Raw genomic sequence first — 6,000 nt, 5'->3', positions numbered from 1 at the left:
TTTTTGGTATTTCATTACAGGAACTCTTTGTGAGACCCATCTTTATTCTGTGGAAGTCAATAAACAAATTAAATGACCGTGAGGAGAGAGGTTCCAGCTAGAAAATGTTTCACAAAACTTCCAAAGAATTGGGGGTACTAATTTCTAACAATGTGACTAAACACTTACACTGAAACTATAAATAACAACTAAAATTGCCAACTTGACATCATTATCTGTCATAAAGTGAAGCCCTAATCGATTTGAGAGGAGCCATATACAGTTTTCTTTCTTTAGATTTGTTTGCATGTTTTTTTTCAAGGCAAATATATCAACCAAGAGCTAGTCTACCCATTTTTATCTTCTATATGAAGTGCTGAATTGTCAGCTAAGAACATTCTTATTTTGTCATGACTGGATTTCATGATATTAGGTATGCAATGGACGCTTTGATATTTATCCTAACAACAGATAGAATTTTAAAAAACACAATGAAAACAGATTTTAACTATTAGGAAAAAATACTTTTTCCTTCCAATTTTCTCTTCTCATCTTGGGTATCTGCGTAAGTGATTTTTACATAGTTTAAATCAGGAACACATACGATCTTTTTTGTTGCCTGGTTTTTTCACTTAGCGTAATTTCATAAATTTTGGTCCACATATTCATAGTTAACAGATGAATCAATTCTAGCAAAAATTGAGTATCAGATGTTTCAGCCAGATTGTCTTCATACCCTCATAATTATTGTCTTAATGGCTACATAATATTCTATCACATTTCATACCATAATTTAATTAGCCATTTTGTGATTAGTGAACATTTGCACTGATTTCCATTTTCTACCATAAGTAACCCTGCAGTAAACAAATATACATAATAGTCCATTTCACCTTTGGATTGTTTCCTTAGGATAAACTTCCAAAAATAGGATATTACTTAGCCAAGAAACATTTTGTCCCTAAAAAACATATTGCCAAAATGCCTTCCATTTTAAATTGTTAGCAGCAATTTGAGAGTTCGCTGGTTTCCCCACATCTCTATTAACATTTGGTATTGTCATTTTTAGTTTTTGCTCACATATTTAAAATGATACCTCATTGCTCTTTTCTGTTTTATGTTACCTTATTTAGTTAATAATTATTGAGAGTGAAATTTCTTTTTGCCTTGGAAAAATTGTAGGCCAGGCCATTTTATTTTTTTATTTAAAAAAAATTTTTTTTTGAGGAAGATTAGCCCTGAGCTAACATCTGCCACCAATCCTCCTCTTTTTGCTGAGGAAGACTGGCCCTGAGCTAACATCTGTGCCCATCTTCCTCTACTTTCTATGTGGGATGCCTGCCACAGCATAGCTTGCCAAGCGGTGCCATGTCCACACCAGGGATCCAACCTGGTGAACCCCGGGCGCCGAAGCGGAGCATGCGCACTTAACCGCTGTGCCACTGGGCCGGCCCCAGGCCAGGCCATTTTAATACAGGTTTGTTGAACACTTACCCAGTGCTGTGCTGGGGGCTGAGAGGTATAAGGACAAATAAAGCAAATTTTGACCTTGAGAACCTCACTAAATAGGGTATATTTCATGTCCTTTATTAATTTAAAATGGAAAGATATTTCTTTCCCTTCTTGATAATCAATTGACATTTGCATAGTGTCTACCATTTTTGGAAGAGTATCTTTTTTTAAACATTGCCTCTATATATACATTTTGAAAAGTATTTTAAATACAAAAACATTCAGAGACATGTACAATAAAGACATATACTCACAATAAAAAAGTGATATAGTCTGTCAAGGCTTTTTATTTTAATAAAGGAAATAAATTTAAAATCTTCTTTTTTGCCTTTTCTTGCCATTTCCAATTGTCCCTTTTCCTAAACAATTACTATCATGAATTTGGTTTGTATCCTTCCAGTTTACTGAATAATTAAAATTTAAATGATTTGTGATTAATATATAGTATAGTTTTGTAGGGGTTTTTATTTACATGAATAATATTATAGAGCATATATCATTTTGCAATTTGCCTTTTCACTCTGATTTTTTCCTTTTTTCCTTCTTCTTTTCCCCAAATCACCCCACCCCCCCGTACACAGTTGTACATTCTAGTTGTGATTCACTGTTTTTGAGACAGATGCATGTTGCAATATAAATAGCTAGTTCATTTCTCTTAACTGCAGTATAGCAGTCCATGATATAGATATATCAATATTTATTTATCTATTCCCCTATTAATGGACATATAGATTGTTCCCTCTTTTCCTTAAAAAAAAGTGCTATAATAAATATCCTCACAGGGGCCAGCCCCGTGGCCGAGTGGTTAAGTTCGCGCACTCTGCTTCAGCGGCCCACAGTTTCACTGGTTCGAATCCTGGGGGCGGACACGGCATGGCTCATTAGGCCATGTTGAGGCAGCGTCCCACATACCACAACTAGAAGGACCCACAACTGAAAAAATATACAACTACGTACTGGGGGGATTTGGGGAGAAAAAGCAGAAAGAAAAAAGAGAAGATTGGCAACAGTTGTTAGCTCAGGTGCCAATCTTTAAAAATAAATAAATATCCTTACACATAACTCCTTGTCCTTATGTGTAAGTTTCCTCTAGCAGATATATAACCTTGAAATGGAAATACTGGATTGCAAACTATGAGCATTTTCTATTTTGTGGGACACTGTAAAGTCATTACACCAATTTACACTCCCGCCAGTGGTATATTAGAGCTCCTGTTTTCTGAAATCGTCTCACATTGTCAGACTTTTAAGTCATCACGAATTGGATACATGACAAAGGGTATTGTTAGTTATATATTTATGTTCCTGATTATTACAAGTGGGGTTTAACATCTTTTCAAATATTTATCGTTGAGTTTCCCAGTCTGTAAATTGTCTCGTCATATAACTGGACCAGTTTTCTATTGCATTCTTTACATGATGATGATGATGATGATGATGATGGTGATGACATGGTAACATTTATTGACTTTTACTATGTAGAACAACCGTTCTTAGTGTATTATACGTATTAACCAAAATGAATTCTCAGAGCATCTATAAAAGGCAGTTTCTGTAATTATCCTACTTTTACAGATGAGGAAACTAAGGCCTAAAGTGATTAAACAACCGCTCACAAATTAGGGAGCCAGTACATGGGGGAACCAGAATTTAATCTTAAACGGTCTGGTTCCAGACTATTAAACCTACTTTAATACTGCCACTCATACCACTTGAAATAATTAGTCTCATAAAACAGGAAGACTGAATTAACCCCAAGCTCACATAATTTACATACACTGGTTAATCATTCTCAGCGTATTTTCTTGTTTTATGAAACAAAAACATTAACACATAGAATAGATATAAAAATAATTACAAATATAAGGTTAATTTCTATGCTTATGAATGCAGTCTTCTTTTAGTAACAATCAAAATACACAAAAAATATTTAAAAAGTATAAAAATCACTCTGTATCCCAACACCCAGATTGTTAAATTGTAGCACCTCTTATAAAATGAAATAATTATTTCATTTTTAGTGGTTGAGTGTTTTCCTTCCTTTTTAACTATATCTAGTATTAAAGTGTTTGAAATAAGGAAGCATATTAACACTAAATTAGGGAGGCAATAATGTATCCAATAGAATGAACCATTGAACACTTGAGGACAAGTCAATAAAAACAAAAGAGTAATATGTTTCTGCTGAAATGGACATGACTCAAAATTTCCAACTACTGGCAGAATAAAGAGTCATTTTTCATGGATGGCAAAAATAAAAAAAACTATTTGCACGTAAATTCTGTCAGCCAAACAATCCTGACTGGAAGCTTAGAAAAAAAAAAGACATCTACACAGACATGTGGTGTAAAAAGCAATTTTCCCTGCTGGGTATGCCCATCAAGATGGAGAGCTGGAAAATGTTGGTTGTTAAAGTGAAGGTAGCTGAGAAGGTAAAGGGTGTACACTGCCCCTTCGGATGATGGAAGAGCATTGATATTTTTAGTGAGTCAATTTTGTGTTTCCCACCATCATCCGCACTGAGCACCCTCATTTGGCTTTGAAAGAACTCAAGCCAGACTCTAGGGTCTCTACTCTTTGGCAGCTTAGGCTCTGACTTAAGCTTCTTCTCCCAACCCCACCACAGCTCATATTTCTCTTCTGCCAGCACAGCGCCACTTTCAGTTTAGTCCTGATAATTCCTGTGAAGGAGCAGATCTTCTATCTGGAAGGGGGACAACACATGAGGCCCTTACCATCCATTCATATCATTTATTGGTAAGATTTCCAGGTGGTCACTTAACAAAGCTTTGAGGGAATGGCATAGTTGAAAGTTAAGCTTTCAAAAGATAACCAAGGGGGCTGGCCCTGTGGCCAAGCGGTTAAGTTCATGCGCTCCACCTTGATGGCCCAGGGTTTCCCGGTTCAGATCCTGGATGCAAACATGGCACTGCTCGTGAAGCCATGCTGAGGTGGCATCCCACACAGCACCTACAACTAGAAGATACAACTATGTACTAGGGGGCTGTGGGAAGAAGGAGAAAAAAAAAGATTGTCAATAGATGTTAGCTCAGGTGCCAATCTTGAAAAAAATTAACCAAGAAAACTAAAGTCTACAAAGGAGTTTCCCCAAATTTGTTTTCTCTAGAAATTTCTAAATGCTGTTAATGGGATTCCATTAGGAAATATAGTACACTGTAGCTTACTCCTTATAAAGTCACCAGATACATTGCCCTTTTAAAAGCTCTAAGAAGTCTTCTAGTAAAAGAAAAAAATCTGTTTTTATTTTGAATTTACCATGAATGGAAACTATAATAACAGAATATTTATTGATGAACAAGAAGAAACGTCATTCTTGGTGGAATGGAATGTGTGTGTGAACTGGACGCAAGCCCTTTGATAGGGTGATTGGCAAGGCATAGGATAGGAAAGGTTGAGACCCAGTGACAAGGGTAGATCAGAATGCGTATGCAACTAATTATTTCTAATTAGAAAAACCCTCCAAAGTATACGACACAGCTTTAAAAATGTTAAAAATTAAATACACTTTGTCATAAGTAATCATGTTGAGTGTTGCTTTTGCTGATGAGGCGTAATCAGGACGTGATGGGGAAACACACTAAAGTTAGCATCAGAAGTCCTGCATTTGAGTTCCCGCTCTGCCACTTATCAGCTATGTGATGTATGTGGAATGTGTAATTTTAAAGTTCTATATAGATGGAGGACATTATTAGAATCTAGGACAATCAAGGAATTGTACACTTTCAGGATAGCAGGATCCTTATATGTTTCCCCAAATAAATGAAATGTACAAAATATGTTAAAGATTGTTAGTATTTTTTTCCAGTTTGGGGCTAAAAGGAATGAAGAAGCTATGAACACTTTTGTACACGTCTTTTTGTGGACAGATTTTTGTTAGGTATATTACCATATTTAAAGAGTTTTCCATTTTATTAGATTTTCATGTATTTTCCGTCTTTGGCAGAGTGCTAACTTCTGGCCCAGTCTTCAATTAGGTTTCTCATCCATTTCTTCAGTAACATCTAATGCTATTCTGCTTTCTTTTGTTTTTTAAGAACTGAAAAGATATTTCTGAACATCATAAGAGCATATATTGATTAGTTTTTTTAATTTTAACAATGGGGAAAACTACAGAGCTCTTTTCACAATCATATGTCCACAGAAAGACCTGTATGGAAGTGTTCACTGTAACTTTTTTCATTAAAGCTCCAAATTGGGAAAAAAATAAATATCCATCAATAAGACAATGAATAATGACATCATGACATATTCATACAATGGAACACAATAGACCAATAAAAAGGTACATACAACATGGATGAATCTCATAGATATTATGTAGAATGGAAGAAAACAGACACGAAAGAGTTCACAGTGAATAATTTTTGTTTATATTAAATTTAAGCATAGGCAAAAACCAACTGATAGTCACAGAAGTCAGAACAGTGATTACCTCCGGGAGCGGGATGGCAGGTAATGGGTATGACTATGAATGATCACGAGGAAAAG

Source organism: Equus przewalskii, chromosome 4 (assembly GCF_037783145.1).
Source record: "Equus przewalskii isolate Varuska chromosome 4, EquPr2, whole genome shotgun sequence".
Taxonomy (NCBI): Eukaryota; Metazoa; Chordata; class Mammalia; order Perissodactyla; family Equidae; genus Equus; species Equus przewalskii.
The sequence above is the reverse complement of the archived record's forward strand: the minus strand, read 5'-3'. Positions refer to the sequence as shown.